The 25,591-nt window shown below is 43.9% G+C and overlaps 1 protein-coding gene across 5 annotated transcripts in view; it reads left to right on the top strand.

The window, feature by feature from the left end:
• Positions 1–25,591, top strand: part of JSRP1 (junctional sarcoplasmic reticulum protein 1) — a 157,425-nt gene that overhangs the window by 49,502 nt on the left and 82,332 nt on the right. For 3 of the 5 annotated variants that reach the window (XM_089690759.1, XM_089690763.1, XM_089690758.1), the window contains exon 2: positions 4,170–4,334. The exons of 1 other annotated variant lie outside the window; for it this stretch is intronic. The gene's annotated coding sequence lies outside the window, so the exon portion shown is untranslated. Of the gene's footprint in view, positions 1–292; positions 425–4,169; positions 4,335–25,591 lie in introns of all 5 variants that reach the window. One more of the 5 variants, XM_089690761.1, reaches the window with a different exon arrangement.

Here is a 25,591-nt window from a genome sequence, read left to right as displayed (position 1 = left end):
ACTCTTTCATCCCACCAGGCTACACTATTCCTTTGATCTTTGAAACTTCGTTTAACAATCACCTATACCTCATTAAATATTTCCTTACAGATTCTGGTATTAAACCCTTCCAGGTTCTTTGAGACACAAACTCAAACTGAGTACGTTTTTTCAGTATCTTCAAATGCAACATTTCTTTGTATAATAATAGGTACCCACACTGATCTCTGTTTGACCATGGCATTTGAAAAGGAAATGTCTAACAATCTCCAGGGTCTGGGCCTTATCTTTCTTATATACTCCTTATTTCTAGCACCTACACTGATGAACCCTTCTCCTTATGTGGTGGCAAAATGGGAATCTGACCTCTGTGCAAATGTCCCACTGGAAACTACAACCCAGATTTGGGCCGGGATGGCCAAAAGCTTGGCCCATGTGCTGGCAGGTGAGGCCAGTTACAAACCACTTTTGCAATGGCACCTGGACCTTATGAGAATGCTATGCAGAACACCATGTAAAAATTCTGAAAGATTTGGGAACCATGGGCTGAGTTCTATCTACCTCCTACATTCTCTGATACTCTAACACAATAGGCCCTGGGTGTTGTTCCACAAAACCTAACTTTTTGACTGGCTTTGACCCTTACTGCCTCCCCCCTATTTTTTTCCCACCCCCCCAATCTATTCCTCCCCCCCCCCCATTTAATCTATTCCTTTCCCTTAAACTTTCCCCACCCATTCTCCTAACCTCTTTTCCCCTCTCGTTGCTTATGCTTAAACATTTGTGTGTTTTTGCAGCATCCCTACCTGTCCTAGTTTTGAGACACTATTGTTGTTCTGTAGTTTACACAATCTCTGTGAATATGTTTATTCTGCATTACTTGAACATTGTAATTACTTTTGGATATGTTACCTATAACTGACAATGTATCCTATCTTTGTATATTTGCGTTGTTTTTCATTAAAAATGTAATAGACAAAAATAATTTTTTTATCTGACTTTTTATACTTTTATCTTTTATACACATGCATTCTGTTTACTTACTTTCATGTATTACATCGTTAATCTGGTAAAAATATACAGTTGTGTTCAAAATAATAGCAGTCGGACATCACTAACCTGATCAATCACTGTTTTTGGTAGAAATGATATTTCTACATGGCAAATAATTTACTAGCAGGTGTAGTAGAGTAATAGAAATCCAACAGACCCAACAGTCATGACATGCATGCTGCTGATTCTGTGTAATTGAATCACTAATTGAAAGGGGCATGTTCAAAATAATGGCAGTGTGGAGTTCTATTAGTGAGGTCATTCATTCTTTGAAAAACAGGTGGCAATTATTGCCCTTATTTAAGGAAGGAAGGCAGCAAATGTTGTACATGCTGGTTACAGTGCATTTCTCTCTGAAATTCTGAGGAAAATGGGTTGTTCTAGACCAGTGGTTCTTAACCTTGTTGGAGGTACTGAACCCCACCAGTTTCATATGCGCATTCACCGAACCCTTCTTAATTGGAAAAATAAAATATGATTTTTAAAATTCAAAACATAGGTATATATTTAGGTATATATTTATACATAGGTGCACAAAATGAATAAAACCGTTAAGAACAAAGAACAAAACCATTAAAACATGATTTTCACACAAAAACAAAAACATAATAATGAATATTTACTGCACGAATCATATGAGTCGGGTGTGGGTCTTCACCTCCGCCGAACCCGCGAGACTGACTCACCGAACCCCTGGGGTTCGATCGAACCCAGGTTAAGAACCACTGTTCTAGACATTGTTCAGAAGAACAGTGTACCTTAATTAAAAAGTTGATTGGAGAGGGGAAAACATAAAGAAGTGCAGAAAATGATAGACTGCTCAGCTAAAAGGATCGCAAATGCTTTAAAATGGCAACCAAAACCTGAAAGACGTGGAAGAAAGCGAAAAACTACCATTGGAATGGATAGAAGAATAGCCAAAATGGCAAGGACTCAGCCAACAATCAGCTCCAGGAAGATCAAAGAAGGTCTAAAGTTACCTGTGAGTACTGTTACAATTAGAAGACACCTATGTGAAGACAAGCTATCTGCAAGAAGCCCCCGCAAAGTCCTACTGTTGAAAAAAACACATGTGCTGAAGAGGTTACAATTTGCCAAAGAGCACATTGACTGGCCTAAAGAGAAATGGCGCAACATTTTGTGGATTGAAGAAAGTAAAATTGTTCTTTTTGGGTCTAGTGGCCGGAGAGAGACAGTTTGTCAGACGACCCCCAAACACTGAATTCAAGCCACAGTACACTGTGAAGACAGTGAAGCATGGTTGCGCAAGCATCATGATATGGGGATGTTTCTCATACTACAGTGTTGGGCCTATTTATCGCATACCAGGGATCATGGATCAGTTTGAATACATCAGAATACTTGAAGAGGTCATACTGCCTTATGCTGAAGAGGAAATGCCCTTGAAATGGGTGTTCCAACAAGACAATGACCCCAAACACACCAGTAAACGTGCATCATCTTGGTTCCAGACCAACAAGATTGACGTTATGGAGTGGCCAGCCCAATCTCCGGATCTTAATCCAATAGAAAACTTGTGGGGTAACATCAAAAATGCAGTTTCTGAGGCAAAACCAAGAAATAGAGAAGAACTGTGGAATGTAGTCCAATCATCCTGGGCTGGAATACCTGTTCACAGGTGCCAGAAGTTGGTTGACTCCATGCAACACAGATGTACAGCAGTTCTCAGAAACAGTGCTTATACAACTAAATATTAATTAAGTGATTCAAAGGAAAGCAAAATCTTCAAACATTTTTCAGTTTTTTATAGTGAATGTTTGAGTTTGTAAAGAAGAATACAAACACTGCTATTTTTTTGAACAGTCTAATATTCACCTTTCTTCAATTTTTTTTAGAGGAGCAACACAAATTTGATATATTTTTCTTCATATTTTGATTTGGAATAGAATGTGTAGTGTTCCCAATGCATTTGTGTGTATGGACATAAAAGCTATTAGAAGATTTTGAGCTTTATTCACTTTTTTCAACACACTGCAATTATTTTGAACACAACTGTATACACACACACACTATATTGCCAAAAGTATTGGCCAAATCATTGGATTCAGGTGTTCCAATCACTTCCATGGCCACAGGTGTATAAAATCAAACACCTGGGCATGCAGACTGCTTCTACAAACATTTGTGAAAGAATGGGTCGCTCTCAGGAGCTCAGTGAATTCAAGAATAGTACCGTGATAAGTTGCCACTTGTGCAATAAGTTAATCCATGAAAATTCCTTTGTACTAAATATTCCACAATCAACTGTTAGAGGTATTATAACACAGTGGAAGCAACTGGGAACAGCAACTCAGCCACGAAGTGGTAGGCTACATAAAATGACAGAGCAGGGTCATGCTTCTCTGTCTGGCAATCTGATGGACATGTCCGGGTTTGGCGGTTGGCAGGAGAACGGTACTTGCCTGACTGCATTGTGCCAAGTTTAAAGTTTAATGGAGGGGGGATTATGGTGTAGGGTTATTTTTCATGGGTTGGACTTGGCCCCTTAGTTCCAATGAAGGAAACTCTTAAGGTGTCAGCATACCAAGACATTTTGGATAATTTCATGCTCCCAACTTTGTGGGAACAGTTTGGGGATGACCCCTTCCTGTTACAACATGACTGTGTACCAATGCACAAAGCAAGGGCCATAAAGACATGGATGAGTGAGTTTGGGTGGAGGAACTTAACTGGCCTGCACAGAGTCCTGACCTCAACCCAATAGAACACCTTTGGGATGAATTAGAGCAGAGATTGCGAGCCAACTGAATATTTAACCCCACGGATCAAGAATGGGATGCCATTAAAGTTCATGTGCGTGTAAAGGCAGGCATCCCAATACTTTTGGCAGCATAGTGTATTAGTGTTTACACTGAACATTAGTTTTTGCAAAACCGTCATCACCTATTTTCATTTGAATAAACCTAAAATATGCATTACAGGTAGCAATATACAGTAGTAAAAATGTGTGGTAAAATGTCAGCCCTAAACTGGGTTTTATAAGGATTATTAAATGGACTGTGTAAAAACTTCTTCAGGTTAAACTGAATAGACTTTTTTTTAGCGTACTGTATGTCTGGAAATTAGTTAACATCTCTGTTTATTTTTTAAAAACAAATCTGTGTTTGCCTCTGCAGCCTGACAGAGCTATGATTACATGTGAAAGTTGTATCCATATGGCTCATATTACTCCCTGATTGGTTGTCATTTCGAACTCGCTGAGATTTGCACCTGTCTGTGTATATTTAGCTGCTCAGGCCCTGCCAGAAAAAGATGCGGGCGTCTTAATGTGGATCTGAAAGGTAAGAGAAATGTTCTTTTTATGCGTTTTTTTACACATTAGATAAGAAAGTAAAACTGGAGACTTTTTAAAATTGAATGGAGATCTTTATTGTATCAGTCACCAGGGCCTCTGGTAAAGTTGTATCTAAGAGAACTGTGATCTATATTTAGTATGTAGCTTGCTGAAGCAATCAACTCTTCAGATAACAGACGTCCCTTTTCAAACTGGCAAGGTGATGAATATCATAAATAAATGACGCTTTCCTGGCTTTCATTTTTCATTAATGGTATTCGTATATTTGGCTATCCTCTGAATGTGCATGATGTATACTCAGACTCCTTACTTCCACCCACAGCCTATGTCTTAACCATTTCACTGCTGAACTAGTTTTTCCGCTTTTCATACATATATTTAAAAACATATAATTGATTATTATTATTATCTGAAAGCAGATGGATGCAAAGAAGGCAGTCTTAATTTTGTATTTGTAAAATTTACTATAGCCATAGAAACCTCAACTTTTAATATAGCTGTAACTTACCCAGTTTTATTCCCTCTATACAGATGGTTCTGTTCCATTTAGTTACACCGGGCTATATATGTACAAATATCTTGTGTTTGTTACAGGAAAATAGTATTATTTTAGTATACATACTTTATTTTCAGTTGTCTTTTGGCTGGTCATGTGACAATCCAGAGTCAGGACTCTGCAGTATTGCACTGTGAACCCAACCACCATGATGTAGTTCCCCCTGTGGTTGTCTTGTTGCTGGGGGCTCACCAGAAGTGGGTTGAATGATGCTACATGTCATTCAACCTTATAGAGGACCGGTGGCCATCACTGGAGTGCAGAGAGGACGAGTACGCTTTTCACATTTTTTTTTTTTTTTTATAAAACAAAAGAGCTGTCAAAAGTTACTTTTCTAAGAAACAAAAGACACTGCTCTCACACTACCAATTGTAATGCTGGCCCTGGAACAATGACGGTACCATCAAGCATGAAGTAAATTCTGGATCCCCCAAACATCATAAGGTTTTTAGGGGGGCTCTGCATTCTTCCTTATTTTATTCACATTTTTTTTTCTACATATAAAAACCTGCCAATAATTGATAAGATATCACATCAGTGCCAATCTGTGCATCACTATGGACCACCAGGCCCATAAAAGAAGTGAAGGCAAAGAGGACACTGGAGCCTTACGTAATCAGCCTGAATACTTCAGAAAAAGTGAGCAATAAAACAAAAAAGCAAACATACAGTTAGTGTGGGCCACAAAGAGAGAAGGCGATCGTTATCACTGGACAACAAAGATTTTGCTTCCTTAACACTTATTAGGAATCTACTGTTTTTGAAATACCTGCTGGCTATGCTGCACCAATGAAAGAAACATATGAAAGCATGGAATTCTTGTTGACACAAATCCGGTATACAAAGCACAACGGAAATATCTGTGGAGATCTAAAAGTAGTGGCTCTGCTGCCTGGAATGCAGCTCAGATATGCCAAGTACTGTACACATAATGGGGAATAACTTGGAAAATAGGTTGTAATCCTAAAGGCACAAGATACCATCGGTAAAGAGGATACGATTGCCACTATTCCCAGTTAGCCCAGGTTAATAAACGATAATAATATGCATCCACCAAGCCACAGGGTGTGTGGTTTGCTAGAGACATGTAGGCTGAGGCCGCTCTTTATCGTTCATTCACCTGGGCTGGTTGGGAATGACGGCGATCCTTTGCTCTTTACACTTACTAGCCCTCTGGATTGGTCTTAGAATAAGCCTGCACCCCATGTTCTGGTACACAGGGATATGCTTTCAACTCTACTTTGGGTGGTGGCAAAAGCAATCAACAGGTCACAAAATACCATCTGGCTAGAACTTTGCAAGTTGATTCTACTGCTAGAACACTACTTGAGCATTATTTTGAGGTTCCGTATTTGGGTCCAATCTGCTTCATTCAGGGTCTTACCCAGGTCATTGTTCCATTTCTAAGGGTGCATATATACTTGGTGATTTTGAATCATACTACAATTGTGGCAAAACACACCACACATGTTTGGGTGCCATTCATTCTTAATTTGCTCCTCTATTGCGGTGCAGTTTTGCCATGATTGTTACGCATCTATCAAAGCTTGTCCCACAAATAATCAGAAGCACCGCATTTGGGGTGCCATTAAAGTGGTTCTAAAGGCTGAAGGTTTTTTACCTTCATGCATTTTATGCATGAAGGTAAAAAAATCTTCTGTGTGCAGCAGTACTCCCAGCTTTCTCAATACTTACTTGAGCCTCATCGCGATCCAGAAATGTGAATGGCAGCCTTGGCTGTCCTGGGTGTCTACCTCCTCATTGGCTGAGACATCAAGTGGGAGCCGGGATCCGAGAAGAGGAGGATCCAGGCTGCTCTGTGCAAATCTACTGCACACAGTAGGTACATATAGATATGTTTGTTATTAAAAAAATAAATAAATTTACTTTTAGAATCGCTTTAAGAATGAATGGCACCCAAACATGTGGTGTGTTTTGCCACGATTGTAGTGCGATTTGGAATGGCCGGCAGAAAGCCTAAATGTGGCAGGGTCTCTGCTGAGGCTGTGAGCATACCATACAGGAGGGTTATCCGTCCCAGGAGTGCAGGTCACACATGCATTTCTGTTTAACCAGTGATGAATTTGGGGTGTCATCGCATAAGAAAACACTTAAAAAGATGAAGTGTTTAGTTTGAAGGTATTGAACAATTTTGGCATTGGATAACTCAAATTCAGATTGGAATGATGGGAGAGATTTCACTCCGCCTCTGTTTATCAAATCATATATTTGAGAAGTGCCACACAGGGCCATTTCCAAGAAATCGGCAACCTTTTGTGGAACAAACAAAAGACTATACAAGAATGATATAAGAGGATTATGGGGAAGAGAAGACATGCAAAATACCAATGTCCAATATTTTAAGGGAATATTTCAGAATTGGATTCAGGGCATTTGTGCTATATTTGGGGTGGAGCCAGAGGAGATTATCAGTCACAGTATGCTGCTTCTAAATTCCCTAAAAGTACCCCAGATTGGGACTTCCTGACAGGCAAATCATTTGGTTAGTAATGGTGATTGGGCGGCCTGATAATACTTGGTAAGATTAGAATGTCCTAACGCTCCCTGGATTCTACTGCATGTAAACAAATCTGAGGATTGCTTATTGTAAGGATTTGAGTACATGGACCAGTAGCACAATCAGGAGTATTCTAAAGTAATATGGAAGTTTGGAGAGATGGGACATTGCAATGGCAGCTATTCTTGCCAGCCAGGAAATCTATTATCGTAATTGTATAAAACAGGGCACAGGTTGAGTGTTCAGAGACCCTGTGTTGGTTGGTACCTTTTAGCCCCACTCTGTGAGTAAGGTAATGGACTTTTCCACCCTTATGGACCAAACGCTCTTAGCTAGTTTATTATTTTCTCTTTTGATTCTTCAATCTACTATTCACTGTCTTCTAAAACAAAAATAGAATCAGTGTATCCAGATCAGTGCAACCTCATTATCACCTTGGTAGCTGTACAGTGGACCCCGTGCTGTGGAGATAGCCTATAATGTTGCTTCAGGCACTGGATCCTACATGGGTGTTCACCTCGGCACTTTGTACAACACATGTTGTTGGCCGCCTGGTGTATATAGGTCCACAACCGTGGTTCATCCCTATGAAACACAGACCCTGAAGACCCTTCCTGGGGTATGCCCATTGTGACAGGTGAAGACTGAACCCTATATAGGGACCAGGGGCGTGGACCGGTAAGACAATGTTTCCCTGTATCTGACAGTTTCTGTAAAAAAAAAACGGGACTGTGTTTGAAATGTATTCACTTGTACAGTGCAAACTTTTCAAATTTGACACTAAAACTCAACCACGTAAAGCATGGTCTCAGGAGTATCACTAGGTGTTGCATCACACCATGGGTCACACTCTTTTACAGCCACTTCCGTGTAGCGCCCTTTTTCCTTGGGGACTTTGCTATAGGATGGTCTGCACTCTGCAGCTGGGTTGCTGTTTACGCCTTGGACACTCTTACCCTCTATTCATAAAATATTATACATTATTTCATGAGTTCCCCATAGAAGAATACCCTCACCTGTAGTTACGGCGGAAGCCAGGCAAAGAGAGCCATGGCAAAAGCTCAGACAAACTCTCACATCCAATGTGGATGTGCTCACTTCTGCTGTACGCCAAAGCCTCAGCAATGTTGCATTAGACACTCCTCTTATCACCAGAAAGGGGAATTGTTGAGTATTGAATGAAGCCAGAAAAGATTTTCACCCCTTCAGAAATCATTGCAGAGTTCTACCAACTGGAAAAAGAGATCATAAAAAGTGGTCTGTTCTGGCAGTACACCCTGTTGTCTCAGTCTTAAACAACCATCTCACTGTACCAGTTGAAGATGTTTTTTCATTCAAAGATTCAGCAGATATGAAGTTTGAGATGCTCTTAAAGGCTCTCTTTACACTTGCAGGTGTAAATAATTAACATGGTCCTGTATTCCAGGACCATACTTTAACTGGGCAATTACAGTAATCACCTTCTGCCCTGCAGTATGTGTGAATGCCCTAAAATGGAGGACGACAAGCAGTTGATTGAGATCAAGTTGACAGGTGGATTGTGACCATGGCTCTGCCTCCCTCCGGCCTCCTCCAGTTTCAGGTTAACTGCAGAGGGGAGAGTGGGAGGCAGCATAGTGATGGATAAAGTGCAGGGCGGAAACTGCCTCAGTGATTGGTTACTAAGCGGTCCTAGCAACCAATCACAAGCTTGTTATTATGAACTCGGCAGCTCCTGCTCCCACCTTCCACCCAGCACTATTCTGTCTTCTGATATCCACCCTGCTGTACACAAGCTGGCAGGTAGGATGTGCTACTTTTGTGTGTACACACACTGGCAGGTAGGATGTGCTACCGAGACTTCAAAACCTCCATTTCTACCTTGGCACACAAAGCCCTCCAGGTCTTCCCCAAAGCTCTTTTCTAATAAAGGGGCACCCTAACTCCTAACAGTGGGGGGACACCTGTTACAGTTTCCTTCACTTTGGGTCACAGACATCCCAGACTTGTGTGTTCAATTAGTGGTTTATAGGGGTGCTTCATTGCCTGGATATAATTTAGAGTCATCAGAGCCTACCTCACAGCAACAGCTTTTATAAGGAAGATGGAGCTCTATTTGTCTTTCTTTTAGGACTTTGTAAGGATCAGCCTGCCTCCATGTCCACCATCACAAGATGGATAAGAAGTCTGATCGCTGGAGCTTATATTCTAAAAGAGAAAACTCCACCTGCGCTTTCATGTTTTCACTCCACTAGGTCAGTGGGTATTTCCTGGGCTTTCTGGCACCAAGCCTCTGTAGCCCACCTTACTCCTAAACTCCTCTGAAGGAGCAGAGGTTCAACACCTAAAACAAGGTCTTTTAGCTCTGTCATCTGCAGGAAATGCTTCCATTACTAAGCTGAGTAGCTTGAGATTTGATCCTGCAAGCATCTCCCCCAGCTCTCTGCAGGAAACTGACTGCTTTGGCTTCAGTAGGCACAGAGGTAAGTCTGTTATCTACACAGAAATTTTTTCAGATTAACTCTTTTATATCTTCTCCATGCTCACTCGCTCCCTGCTTAGCTATTTGTCTTAGACCATAAATGGCTATGGAACGTGAAGGATTATTTCCAAAGACATGTACTTTCATCCTGAACACTGTAATTGCTTTGTTGAGGTCATTATCTTAAATCCAAAGGAACCTCAAGTGGTTGTGGTGATCTTCTCTGACCATGAAACTGTAAAACATTTGCTGCACATCAATAGTAACTGCAACATGCTCATTGTGGAAACGTATGAGGTCACCTAAGAGCATAATATTCAGTTTGCTAAAGCGTACATCATTCAATGAGATGCCATCATACTGAGCACTAGAATCAAAAACTACTCTGATATGCCATGGTTTTTGAAGGTGATAGATGCGAAAGATTGGTAGGTATCAACTCTCTTCACCTGGTTTCAGTGGTGGGGCAGGTTTTTCTTGGTTATGGTCAAAGATCTTTTGCATAAAGTTAACAAAATGTTCTTTCATTTCGGATTTTCTTGCAAAGGAGCTCTGTCGAGCAAGGTGTCTCTGGAAATGAAAGGGGTGCTACCCAGTGGTTTGCTTCATCCACAAACCTCTCCTTTTCAACTACATCAAGGAACATATGCTCTTTGATGGACATAGCAAGTATTTCATCATTTTAGAGTTCTACCAAACACATTGTCACCTAAACTGTCCATGAGCTGTGGTCCCTGAATAGCATAGTGAGAGTGCATGGCTGTAGTTTGCAAGTACTAAAGATCTCTTTTAGAGGGGTATACAGTCACTAAACATATCATGGAATATGATCTGGGCCTTGTCCCTTCTGCACATACCTCCATACACTTGGATAAAACAGTTCATGGGATAAATTCATCTCCCCCCTTGCCCCCCTATCTTGCAGACTGTATTAGGGCTCGTTCACACTTGGCTGTTTTGCCAACGCTTGCCAAACGCCCCTATAGCGTTTGGCAAGCGTTAGTCCGGCGTTTGCTGAGCGTTTTTAACGCTCGGCAAACGCTCCGCATGCGCGGTTTAGCGGCGGTTGCTAGGCGTTTGCCGAGCGTTAATAACGCCCCACAAACGCCTATAATGCAGTTTGAGTGGTGTTACCGCTCCGCAAACGCCCCGCAACCGCATCGCAAACGCACCGCAAACGCCGGCCGGGCGTTTGCGGAGCGGCACCATAGACAAGAATACGCAAACGCTCCCATTAGAACAGCACCATGTGCTGTAATGTGCAGAATTGACAGAGGCGTTTGTGAAGCGGTAAAAACGCTTACCAAACGCCTCTCTGCCGCCTGCACACAAGGCTAGTGTGAACGTAGCCTTAGAGTTTTTCAGTTATTGATTTAATGCCACGTGTTGTGTCTAGGTATCCCGGTCCTGGTAAATGGCATGTAGTCTTGGCTACATTGAACAGCATGTCACCAAGTTCTCTTAACTTTAGATTGTCTTTTGTTAGAGAGTTTAGGGAAGTCTTCCAGTTTCTTTAATAGAGCATTTTTAATAGCTTCAGGGCTGCCATAACAGTCCTCTAATCTCTGCCATAACATTTTAACCCTAGAATCTGGATCATGAGATTACTCTGGTCCAAGCCACTTGTTAGCAGATCTAGCTCCTCTCTAGCCATAAAGTTGAGATCTCTGGTGATGCCTTGGAAATATGTCTTCCATGCTCAACCCAGATAAGAAAAATTACCAAATAAACTGAGTTTATTCACCCTTGGGATGATGTGATTAAGAAGAAAAGGAGAAAAGTGATCATCTTGTGTAAACATGTCATGCAAAAAATTTACTGAGGAGAACTATACAAGTGACAAGAGCTCTTGCAATTGTAAAGTGTTTATAGGATTTACTGAATATAGCATCAACAGTCTGCAACTGTGCACAACGCTTTACAATATAAAGGGAAAGACTGTACCTTTGACTTACAATTCACTACAAGAGGGTTACTATTATACACATTTTGCATTAAAGGCTAGCTAATTAATACAAATCTTTCAAGTAATCTTCAGAAGTATTGCATCATATCAGCATTGTTAAGTATTAGGCCAGGTTCACATCTATCCGTGTCTGCTTTTGTCCATGTTATAAATGGTTCTCCACTAGAAAAGTGAAAATGTGTCACTTTAAGGAAACTGGTTCTAGCTGATTGTTTCAGAAAGCAGCTTGATGCTTTCATAAAACAATGTGATCACATACAATTATTTCCTGTATTTACATATATTGCAGTCAGGAAGGAAGTTTCTGTCCGTTGTAGCAAAATGCTAAACCTTAACCTTTTTAATTATGTAATTTATTTATCTTAACTATGTATGTTAGTAAGGCGAAAAGGATTGTAAATGATTTATGGGAATTTACTTTTGCTTTAGTCTGTATAGTTATCAGAGGATTGATAAGAACAGGACTGCCACTATTGGATGATAATGGTTTAGGACACTGTCATATGGAGCCTAGTAGGTACAGTAAATCATTTACATTAAGTCCCTGGAAAAAAAATCAGATAGCTGAAGATTAAAGGAAATGTGCTGAGACAAACAAAGCGGCTGCAATTACAACACCGTATTTTGAAATTACTACTTACATGGCTGCTATGCTGACTGGGGTCACTGGCTTGGAACAAAAAAAAACAATACTACAGTACCTTAGGAGCTGCTCAAATAAATACTTAAATGTGTGGAATATCAAAGGAACCCAAACCTAAATGTGCACAATTCTAAAACCACCAGCAACTACACACCCTGTGCATATCTCATATTTATAAGCATATATTACTAATCTCCTAGATTGTAAACTTGAAAGAGCAGGGCCCTCAATCCCCTCATGTTTTGCATTGTATTGGTATTGTTCTGTCACATGTTCTGTTCCCCTTTTGTAATGTACAGCGCTGAGCGAACTATTGGCGCTTTATAAATCCTGTATAATAATAATATTACATAAAATAACCAATTAGTGCATCGCTTGGTGCAACTAAACCCAATTGAATATCCACATAGATACCAAATACAAACAAAATTATTAATATACATAAAGTCCATTAACTTCAGTGACTGTGAAACACATACCGATTCACCATCCGTGCTTGGACACACTTGAAAAAACTTTGTGCTGAACACACCACCACCTGATACCTACCCACCTCAAGTTAATGGCCTAACAATTTAATCTTTGGTCAGAAATAGCCTTTTGTCCCTCAATGGACCAGATAAATCTGCTCTGCCATTTTGGAATATCCTCCACACCTTCCGTACATTCTGCTTAACTCCACCCAAAGGGGAGGGACTCCTTGGATGACGTCAGGACGTTCTTTGGTTATGGAGCAGTGGTAGAGACAGCAAAGCACAGGAACGCACCTCTCTTATAATTTGCCAATACGCTGTATACTTGGTGCGGTCAGGCACTCACCAAATGTGAGTGTAATCTTATATGCTTTTAAGAGACCAATAAATAATTTAAAGGATGAGGCACTATGTTAAGTCTGTTTGTATGACGTAGAATGGTGGAGTTAAGCAGAGTGTAAGGAAGGTGTGGAGGATATTCCGAAAAAGGCAGAAGAGATTCATCTGGTCTATTGAGGAACAAAAGGCTATTTCTGACCAAACATTAAATTGTGAGGTCATTCATTTGAGGTGAGCAGGTATCAGGTGGTGGTGTGTTCAGCACAAATTTTTTCATGTTTGTCCAAGCACGGATGGTGATTCAATATGTGTTCCACATTTACTGAAGTTAATGGACTTTATGTATATTTAATGATGAATTTTTTTGTATTCAGTATCTATGTGGATATTGGGCGGCACAGTGGCTTAGTGGTTAGCACGTTTGCCGTGCAGTAAATGGGTCATGGGTTCAATTCCCAACCATGGCGCCTCCTGCATGGAGTTTGCATGTTCTCCCTGTGCTTACGTGGGTTTCCTCTGGGTACTCCGGTTTCCTCCTACACTCCGAAGACATGCTGGTAGGTTAATTGGCTCCTGACTAAAAATTGTCCTAGTTTCATACCTGACCATGCGGGATCTCCTGCATGGTAGGGGTTGGGGAAAGACCTGGCAACCTACCCTGTAAAATAATTGCTAAGAGAATTCATGGAAAAAGTCGCTTACGAGTGACGGTCCATGCAATCGCCAAAGGTCAGATATGACTGAATGGATGAAGAGAGAGATCTATGTGGATATTCAATTGGGGTTAGTCGCAACAAGCGCTGCACTAATTGGTTATTTTATGGCTTGGAACAAGTATTCTAGGCCCTCTGTGCCAACTTTCCTGTGACAAGGCCAGAAGCAATTGGGTGGCTGGAATTTTTCCTATAAAGAAAAACTAATGGTAATTTTATTTTATTTGTGTGTGTGTGTGTGTGTGTGTGTGTATAAACATGAAGTATATTGTGAAGGATTTCTAGAGCACTTTGGGTTTGCTAAAAAGACAACACATCTGGCCCTATCTGAAGCCTTTTAAAACCACTATAGATTCCTAGCAAGTCTAGCTTAGTAACAATCAATACTCTTAGGAATTAGAACAGATGTAGTGCATTGAAGCTAGGTGAGAACATACATTTCTTCCTAATCTCACACTGGTACTGGCATCTATTTATTATATAAACAGATATTCCACATTTGGCTCTGTGAGAAATATACATTCCAAAAGAAATGGCAAACAAAAATGCCTATTTGTGAAGCCAATCAGAGCAATTACTCCTCTCGGTTATATTTTGGTGAGAATAATACAGCAAAATCACTATTCAGATAGATTTTGCCATTTTGTAACTACTGTCTCTGTTGTCCATTGATAATTCAAGCATTAGAGTAAACTATTTAGGGTCTCTAAGAAAGACACGTGGTCCGCAATGAAGTTGGATGACAAGAGGTTCAATATTAAACTGTGTAAGGGGTTCTTTATTGTTAAAGCAGTGAGAATGTGGAACACCCTTCCACATGGATGGTGTCAGCAAAGAGTGTAGATAAATTCCAAAACTTTCAAATGTGTTTTTCATAACAAACACAATGTACCGAGATATGGAAAATGGTAGTGCGCACACATACAGTGGGGCAAAAAGTATTTAGTCAGCCACCAATTGTGCAAGTTCTCCCACTTAAAAAGATGAGAGAGGCCTGTAATTGGCATCATAGGTAGACCTCAACTATGAGAGACAAAATGAGAAAAAAAATCCAGACAATCACATTTGCTGATTTGGAAAGAATTTATTTGCAAATTATGGTGGAAAATAAGTATTTGGTCACCTACAAACAAGCAAGATTTCTGGCTCTCACAGACCTGTACCTTCTTCTTTAAGAGGCTCCTCTGTCTTTCACTCATTACCTGTATCAATGGCACCTGTTTGAACTTCTTATCAGTATAAAAGACACCTGTTCACAACCTCAAACAGTCACACTCCAAACTCCACTATGGTGAAGACCAAAGAGCTGTCGAAGGACACCAGAAACAAACTTGTAGACCACCAGGCTGGGAAGACTGAATCTGCAATAGACAAGCAGCTTGGTGTGAACAAATCAACTGTGGGAGCAATAATTAGAAAATGGAAGACATACAAGACCACTGATAATCTCCCTCGATCTGGGGCTCCACGCAAGATCTCACCCCGTGGGGTCAAATTGATCACAAGAACGGTGAGCAGAAATCCCAGGACCACACGGGGGGACCTCGTGAGTGACCTGCAGAGAGCTGGGACCAACGTAACAAAGGCTACCATCAGTAACACACTAAGCTTCAGGGACTCAGATCCTGCAGTGCCAGACGTGTCCCCCTGCTTAAGCTAGCTTAAGCCAGTACATGTCCGGGCCCGTCTGAAGTTTGCTAGAGAGCATTTGGATGATCCAGAAGAGGATTGGGAGAATGTCATATGGTCAGATGAAACCAAAATAGAACTGTTTGGTAGAAACACAACTTGTCGTGTTTGGAGGAGAGAGAATGCTGACTTGCATCCAAAGAACACCATACCTACTGTGAAGCATGGGGGTGGCAACATCATGCTTTGGGGCTGTTTCTCTGCAAAGGGACCAGGACGACTGATCCATGTACAGGACAGAATGAATTGGGCCATGTGTCGTGAGATTTTGAGTGCAAACCTTCTTCCATCAGCAAGGGCATTGAAGATGAAACGTGGCTGGGTCTTCCAACATGACAATGATCCCAAACATACTGCCCGGGCAACGAAGGAGTGGCTTCGTAAGAAGCATTTCAAGGTCCTGGAGTGGCCTAGCCAGTCTCCAGATCTCAGCCCCATAGAAAACCTTTGGAGGGAGTTGAAAGTCCGCGTTTCCCAGCGACAGCCCCAAAACATCACTGCTCTAGAGGAGATCTACATGGAGGAATGGGCCAACATACCAGCAACAGTGTGTGCAAACCTTGTGAAGACTTACAGGAAACGTTTGATCTCTGTCATTGCCAACAAAGGATATATAACAAAGTATTGAGATGAACTTTTGATATTGACCAAATACTTATTTTCCACCATAATTTGCAAATAAATTCTTTCCAAATCAGCCAATGTGATTGTCTGGATTTTTTTACTCATTTTGTCTCTCATAGTTGAGGTCTACCTATGATGTCAATTACAGGCCTCTCTCATCTTTTTAAGTGGGAGAACATGCACAATTGGTGGCTGACTAAATACTTTTTGCCCCACTGTAAGTTGAACTTGATAGGACAGTGTATTTCTTCAACTTTACCAACTATGTACGTAACTATTATTATTTTTTTTTTTTATTGTGTCTCTATATGTATCCACTAATTTTTTTATTTTTTTTTTTTTGCCAGACTGCTTTTTGCATTTTTTTTTAAACTTCAGTTTAAAATCAAACTTTACATGTCAAAAACATGTAAATTAAAGGAAATCTAGACCAGTGTTTCTCAACCCTTTTCCAGTCAGGGCGCCCTTGAAAAGTATTTTTAGTCACGAGGCACCCCTGTCCAAGGCTTGGTTCATGTTACTGTGTGTTTCAGAACGCACATGAAATTGCGCTCATTCCTGACACGCAGACAAATGCTCTGCTCTTTAGGGGTACCCCCATACATTGGCAAACGCGGGGTGTTTTTGGTGTGGTGCAATTTTAAAACTAAGCTCAAGGACAACTTTCCCTGCATTTCTGTAGGTAAGGCAGCCCATTAAAATTGAATGGGCTGTCCTACACACAGCCACACAGATGTGAACCAAGGGCCTCTTCACCTGTGAGGTTGGAGGGCGGTAAAACCACGCAATTGAGCTGCTTTTACCTCCCCCAACTGCTCCCCCTTTAGCTGCAGAAACAGCAGCTGGAGGTATACATATGCTGTTGCTGCAGCTGGAAGTACACCTCCAGGTGAATGGGGTTGAACTACAACCACCCCGCAACTGTGTGTGCATTGCACGCAGTTGTGCTGTGGTGATTGATGCTGCTTTTTATGGGGTTAAACCAGGTGGTGATTTGGCAACATATTGCCTCTTTACCACCTGTCAAATGCTTCTGAAAAGCGATCTGAGCATGGATTGCTTTTCAGAGGAGAAGCAGCCCTTGCTGCTATTACGAACAAGTCCTAAAAAGCAGTTCTGAAAGGACAGGAATAGGGGGTCAAGATTAAAAGTAAAATACATATAAAAACAAACACACACATACACATGTACACACACACACGTACACACGTGTGTGTGTGTGTGTGTGTATGTATATATATATATATATATATATATATATATATATATATATATATATATATATATTTATTTATGCACATGTACACATACAGTGGATAAAAAAAAGTCTACACATCTCTGTTAAAATGTCAGGTTTCTGTGATGTAAAAAAAAAAGAGACAAAGATAAATCATTTCAGAACTTTTTCCACCTTTTATTGTGACCTATAAACTGTACAAATCAGTTGAAAAACAAACTGAAATCTTTTTGGGGGGGGAGTAAACAGAAAAAAATATAATAATGTGGTTGCATAAGTGTGCACACCCTCTTATAACTGGGGATGTATCTATCTGTGTTCAAAATTAAGCAATCACATTCAAAATCATGTTACATAGGAGTTAGTGCACACCTGCCATCATTTAAAGTGCCTCTTATTAACTCCAAATAAAGTTCAGCTGCTCTAGTGGGTCTTTCCTGACATTTTCTTAGTTGCATCCTACAGCAAAAGCCATGGTCCACAGAGCGCTTCCAAAGCACCAGAGGGATCTCTTTTTTAAAAGGTATCAGTCAGAAGAAGGGTACAAAAGAATTTCCAAGGCATTAGATATACCATGGAACACAGTGAAGACAGTCATCCTCAAGTGGAGAAAATATGGTGCAACAGTGACATTACCAAGAACTGGACATCCCTCCAAAATTGATGAAAAGATTAGAAGAAAACTGGTCTGGGAGGCTGCCAAGAGGCCTACAGAAACATTAGAGGAGCTGCAGGAATATCTGGAAGTACTGGCTGTGTGGTACATGTGACAACAATCTCCCATATTCTTCATATGTCTGGGCTATGGGGTAGATTGGCCTGATGGAAGCCTTTTCTTATGAAGAAAAACATCCAAGCCCAGCTAAATTTTGCAAAAACACATCTGACGTCTCCCAAAAGCATGTGACAAAATGTGTTATGGTCTGATGAAACCAAGATTGAACTTTTTGGCCATAATTCCAAAAGATATGTTTGGCACAAAAACAACACTGCGCATCACCAAAAGAACACCATACCCACAGTGAAGCATGCTGGTGGCAGCATCATGCTTTGGGGCTGTTTTTCTTCTGCTGTAACTGGGGCCTTAGTCAAGGTAGAAGGAATTATGAACAGTTCCAAATACCAAGCAATATAGGCACAAACTGCTAGAAAGCTGAACATGAAGAGGATCTTCATCTTTAAGCATGACAATGACCCACAGCATACATCCAAATCAACAAAGGAATGGCTTCACCAGAAGAAGATAAAGGTTTTGGAATGGCCCAGCCAGAGCCCAGACCTGAATCCGATCGAAAATCTGTGGGGTGATCTGAAGAGGGCTGTGCACAGGAGATGCCCTTGCAATCTGACAGATTTGGAGTGTTTTTGCAAGGAAGAGTGGGAAGCTATTGCCAAGTCAAGATGTGCCATGCTGATAGACTCATACCAAAAAAGACTGAGTGCTGGAATAAAATCAAAAGGTACTGCAACAAAGTATTAGTTTAAGGGTGTGCTGTCAAGGTCCTACCTTTTCCCTGAGGTTTTGTTACTCCATGTGCTGGCGTCCATCTTGGATTCTGCTGTGCATGGTGGGAATCCTTTTATGCCTTCAGGTCTCTGAGGTCCATCCCCCAGAGGGGTGTGGCTGATGACATATAAGCCTGTGGCCCGCACATGCTCTTTGCACTTGCGTCTTGTGTCTTTGTCTTCCTACAGCTCTGTGTATACGCTCGTGACTCTTCTGGTATCTGACTCGGCTTGTGATTAAGACCATTCTCTGTGGTTTCCTTCGATCTGACCTTCCGTTGCTGAACCCGGCCCGTGACCTGTGATTCTCTGTCTACTGTTCTGTACTGTTTAGTCCCGTTGTTGTCGACCCAGCTTGCCTGACTACGCTATTGTCATTCTCACCAGCTACACGCCATTGGCGGCGGCCATTACCGCAGCCGGGGTGTCTTGGGGGCCGCGACCTGGTTCCTGGCTGCATCAAGTCCATCCCCACCATCAGGGGCCCTGGTGAAGGGCAGCCTGGGACTTAGACTCCGCGCCCTGAGGGACTTCGGTCTGTTGGGGGTGGTTGTCGTCAGCCAGTGCGTTACCCTGCCACTAGGCCTACCTGTCCGTTCCACAGCCCCGCCCTGACATTACACAAGTGCCATGAACCCTGACGGTGCAGGTACGCCTTCGCTTCCAATGTTGGTCGCCAGACTGGATCAACAGGATCTCCTCTTGGATCAGTTTGCTCAGGCGTTGCAAACCCTGCTTGCACGCACCGCGCACCTTACTCCTGGTGTTATTAGGCCGGTGGTCGCTCCCGCTGCTGTTCCGCTTGTTGCGCCTACCGCCGCGGCTACTGCGGTACCCGCGGTGCCCAGAGGTATGACTGGTTCAGCCCCTCTTCCACAGCGCTTTGGGGGTGAGCCGAGTCAGTGTCGTGGGTTCCTCAACCAGGTGGGGATTTACTTTGAATTAATACCCCACGCTTTTCCGACTGAGAGGTCAAAGGTGGGGTTCCTAATATCGCTACTCTCAGACAAGGCCTTGGCCTGGGCCAATCCCTTATGGGAGAGGAATGACCCAGTGATTCACGAGTTTTCCGGTTTTGTCGATGCCTTCCGTAGGGTATTCGACGTACCGGCTCGCTCCGCCTCGGCTGCCAAGCTGCTCATGTCTATGCATCAGGGTTTCGTACCCTGGCAGCAGAGGTGGGTTGGAACAATGAGGCTCTGGTGGCTGCGTTTTCTCAGGGTCTTTCTGATGCATTGAAGGACGAGATTGCAGCCAAGGAATTGCCTGTGGAGCTGGAAGCACTAATTTCCTTCCTCATCCTGATTGATACCAGGCTCAGGGAGAGGCCTTCACTCAAGGAACGCCTGCGGAGGTCTTCTAATCGACTGGCACCTGCATTTTCTGTCCCACCCATTCCTCCCTCTCCTCCCACGCCTCCTGGGGATAGTTTGTCTGGTGGTGAGCCCATGCAGCTGGGGTTTGCTCGCCTTTCTGAGGGAGAGCGGGCCGCTCGGCGTCGGGAGGGTCGCTGCCTGTACTGTGGTCTTGGTGGGCACTTTCGGCAGTCCTGTCCGGTCCGTCCGGGAAACGCTCGCACCTGAGATCCTGTCGGGGACAGATCTTGGGTGGAGTCTCCTCGTCTCCGGCATTCCGCAGAGATAAGCCACTGATCACCGTTGTCCTCTCTTGGGCGGAGGGCTCAGTGACGGCCCAGGCGTTGGTAGATTCTGGGGCCGGCGGGTTGTTTATGGACAGCTCATTTGCTGCCCAGCACTCCATTCCCCTGCAGGCTCGAGTTACCCCATTGGTTCTCGAGGCGATAGATGGCAGGCCCCTGCAACCACCGCAGGTTACCCACGAGACTATGCCAGTTGAAGTAGCTATTGGGGCTGTTCACAGGGAGTTGGCCTGTTTCCAGGTGATTTCTTCTCCGCACTATTCGGTGGTTTTGGGGTATCCCTGGCTCCAGATGCACAATCCAACCTTCAATTGGCAAACTGCCGAGATTCTCTCGTGGTCTCCACAGTGTGGGGCCGGGTGCATCCGTGGGTCGGTTGAGGTGTTGTGTGCCTCCTCGGACTCTGCATTGCCCACTGATTATGGGGAGTACCAGGACGTGTTTGATAAGGTATGCGCTGGTGCCTTACCTGCTCATCGTCCTTACGACTGCGCCATATCCTTGCAACCCGGTGCCACTCCTCCGCGTGGCAGGGTGTATCCTCTCTCGGTTGCGGAGAATAAGGCCATGGAGGAGTATGTTGCGGATGCGCTTTCCCGGGGGTACATTCGTAAGTCTACTTCCCCAGCAGGAGCGGGCTTTTTCTTTGTTAAGAAGAAGGGTGGTGAATTGAGGCCTTGCATCGATTATAGGGGTCTTAATCGAATCACCACTAAGAATGCCTACCCGATTCCCTTGATTACTGAGTTGTTCGACCGCCTTAAGGGGGCAACAGTCTTTACCAAACTTGACCTTAGGGCGGCGTACAACCTCGTACGGATCAAACAGGGGGATGAGTGGAAGACCGCGTTTAACACCAGAACCGGTCACTACGAATACCTGGTGATGCCCTTTGGGTTGTGTAACGCGCCCGCAGTTTTTCAGGAATTCATAAATGATGTCCTTCGTGACTTGTTGCAGCAGTGCGTGGTAGTTTACTTGGATGACATCCTGGTTTACTCTGCCTCCATGGAGTCCCATATCCAGGATGTCAAGCAGGTGCTGCAACGATTACGTGAGAACAAACTTTTTTGTAAACTTGAGAAGTGCGAATTCCATCGATCCCAAGTTGCCTTTTTAGGCTACATCATTTCTGCGGAGGGATTCTCCATGGACCCTCAGAAGGTTTCGGCGGTTCTGCAGTGGCCTCGTCCCAATGGTCTTCGGCCCATTCGGCGCTTTTTGGGTTTTGCCAACTACTATCGGAAGTTCATCAGGAACTTCTCCACGCTGGCAAAACCTCTCTCAGACCTAACCAAGAAGGGCAGTAATCCTCACGAGTGGCCATCCGAGGCCATCGTAGCTTTCGAGGCTCTGAAATCCGCCTTCGCTTCGGCTCCGATACTGTCTCATCCCAATCCTGGATTGCCCTTCGTCCTTGAAGTTGATGCATCCGAGACGGGAGTAGGCGCTCTCCTGTCTCAACGTCGGTCGCCCGATGGACCCCTACTTCCCTGTGGGTTCTACTCCAGGAAGCTTTCCTCTGCAGAGTGCAACTACCAGATTGGAGATAGGGAGTTGTTGGCAATCATTCTGGCTCTCAAGGAATGGAGGCACCTGCTCGAGGGCTCCGCGGTTCCGGTCCTCATTCTTACCGATCATAAGAACCTGACTTATCTTTCGGAGGCCAAAAGATTGACACCCCGTCAGGCCAGATGGGCCTTGTTCTTTTCGCGGTTCAACTATGTGGTCTCCTATTTGCCTGGTTCCAAGAATGTCAGGGCTGATGCATTATTGCGGCAATACTCTGAGTTGTCCAGGGAGGACTCTGAGCCAACCTCGGTCATACCTCCGGATCAGATCCTGGCTGCCATTCGCACCAGTCTGACTTCTCCACTTGGGGAGCAGATTTTGGCGGCTCAAACTGATGCTCCTCCCGAGAGACCGGAGGGTAGATGTTTTGTACCCGAGGGGTTGCGCACCCGTCTGCTGCGTACCTACCATAACTCTAAAACTGCCGGGCATCCGGGGAGGAACCAGTTGTCTTGGGTCGTCTCTCGGTTGTTCTGGTGGCCTACTCTCCGTGCCGACATCGCCTCTTATGTAGCGGCATGTTCGATCTGTGCCCAGAATAAATCTCCACGGCATCTTCCAATGGGTCTTCTGCAACCCATTCCCAATGGGGAGCGTCCTTGGTCACACCTGGGCATGGACTTTATTGTAGACCTCCCTGTGTCTCGGGGTCATACGGTCATCCTCATGGTCGTCGATCGTTTTTCCAAAATGTGCCATTGTATTCCACTCAGGAACGTATCAACAGCGCAAGAACTGGCCACGGTCTTTTCCAGGGAGATTTTTCGCCTGCATGGGTTGCCCAAGGTGATTGTCTCGGACCGCGGGAGTCAGTTCGTGTCCAGATTCTGGCGCGCCTTCTGCTCCCAGTTGGGTATTAGTCTCTCCTTTTCTTCAGCCTACCACCCGCAGTCCAATGGGGCTGCGGAGCGTTCCAATCAGGCCTTAGAACAATTCCTTCGGTGTTATATCTCGGACCATCAGGACGATTGGGCCGATCTCCTGCCTTGGGCAGAGTTTGCCAGGAACTCAGCGGTCAACTCCTCCTCCGGGATGTCTCCCTTCATGGCCAACTATGGGTACCAACCCGCGGTATTACCTGAGAGGTTCTCACCACAGGACATTCCGGCTGTGGAGAACCATCTTGCTGCCCTGCGTTCTTCATGGGGGCAGATCCAGAGGGCTTTGAGGGACTCGGCTCAGCGTCAGAAGTTCCAGGCTGATCGCAGACGGTTGCCCGCTCCTTCATACCAGGTCGGCGATCGGGTGTGGTTGTCTACTCGTAACCTCAATCTTCGGGTGCCCACACCCAAACTAGCTCCCCGTTTTGTCGGTCCTTTTCGCATTCTCCGCAAGGTGAATCCGGTGGCCTATGCCCTTGCCGTTCCACCTGGGATGCGGATCTCCAATATCTTTCATGTATCACTGTTGAAACCTCTGATCTGCAATCGCTTCACTACCTCTCTGCCGCGGCCCCGTCCCATTCGGGTTGACGGTCATGAGGAGTATGAGGAGCGTTCCTGGGTTCCCTCCGCGGATGTCCATGCTCCTGCCCTCCTCCGCGCTTTTCATACCCACTTTCCTCAGAAACCTTTTGTTGAGCCGCGGAGGGGGAGGGGCCCTTGAGGAGGAGGTACTGTCAAGGTCCTACCTTTTCCCTGAGGTTTTGTTACTCCATGTGCTGGCGTCCATCTTGGATTCTGCTGTGCATGGTGGGAATCCTTTTATGCCTTCAGGTCTCTGAGGTCCATCCCCCAGCGGGGTGTGGCTGATGACATATAAGCCTGTGGCCCGCACATGCTCTTTGCACTTGTGTCTTGTGTCTTTGTCTTCCTACAGCTCTGTGTATACGCTCGTGACTCTTCTGGTATCTGACTCGGCTTGTGATTAAGACCATTCTCTGTGTTTTCCTTCGATCTGACCTTCCGTTGCTGAACCCGGCCCGTGACCTGTGATTCTCTGTCTACTGTTCTGTACCGTTTAGTCCCGTTGTTGTCGACCCAGCTTGCCTGACTACGCTATTGTCATTCTCACCAGCTACACGCCATTGGCGGCGGCCATTACCGCAGCCGGGGTGTCTTGGGGGCCGCGACCTGGTTCCTGGCTGCATCAAGTCCATCCCCACCATCAGGGGCCCTGGTGAAGGGCAGCCTGGGACTTAGACTCCGCGCCCTGAGGGACTTCGGTCTGTTGGGGGTGGTTGTCGTCAGCCAGTGCGTTACCCTGCCACTAGGCATACCTGTCCGTTCCACAGCCCCGCCCTGACATGTGCACACTTATGCAACCATATTATTTAAATTTTTTATTTTTATTTCCCTCTACCTAAAAGATTTCATTTTGTTGTGCAACTGAGTTGTACAGTTTATAGGTTACATTAAAGGTGGAAAAAGTTCTGAAATGATTTATCATTGTCTAATTTTTTTACATCACAGAAACCTTTTAACAGGGGTGTGTAGACTTTTTATATCCACTGTGTGTGTGTGTATATGTATGTATGTGTGTATATATAATATATATGTACACACACACATGTACACAGACACATATATATATATACACACACACACATGTACACATACACACAGGCACATATATGCAGCCCTATAAAAAGTTACAGTACCTTAGCTTCCATCACACAGCCGAGTACTGCACACTAGGGGGAGGCAGAGAGCACAGAAGACACTCCCCTTCTGTTTGCTATCACTTTGCTCAGCTGTGTGATGGCTCCAAGTGCCGATATGCAATGCAGCTGGGGATCGGGAGCTCGGGCTCAAGTGACAGTCATTCTCCCCATGGCACCCTTGAAGACCTCTGGCGGTAGCCTGGTTGAGAGGCTGATCCAGACAAGAATGGTTAGTGAGATCAGATAAAGTCTAAGAAATTAGAAACTAAAAGCAATTAATTTGCCAATTTAAAGAAGAAGCACCTATGAATATCTGTATAAAAACAAACAAACAAACCCATAAAACAGAAGCTAGAATGGATAACATAAATAATAATAAAGAGTTCCTAGTAGAAATAAGATCTATATTTAATCTGGTACTGCCCCAATATAAGCTGATCTATAAAGGATGGGCCTGTCCCACAAAATTTACAAAAATATGGCAGCCTTGGCTAGATATAGCGGATTCTTTTTGGGAAGATGTTCTCTTGTTTTAACCATTGTCACAGGGTTCTATGGTTTGAGTGGCCGGATTTTACATGTTACTGATTTCCTCTGATTTGTAAGGGAGTTGATGGTGCAGGTGCCTGTGCTTGTTTGTTTGTGACTGTTGTACGTGTTTGGCTGCTGTTGCATGTTTCTGAC

Source organism: Staurois parvus, unplaced genomic scaffold (assembly GCF_062004578.1).
Source record: "Staurois parvus isolate SC_StPar_1 unplaced genomic scaffold, SC_StPar_1.0 ptg000541l, whole genome shotgun sequence".
NCBI lineage: Eukaryota > Metazoa > Chordata > Amphibia > Anura > Ranidae > Staurois > Staurois parvus.
This window is presented reverse-complemented; position numbering and strand designations above follow the sequence as displayed.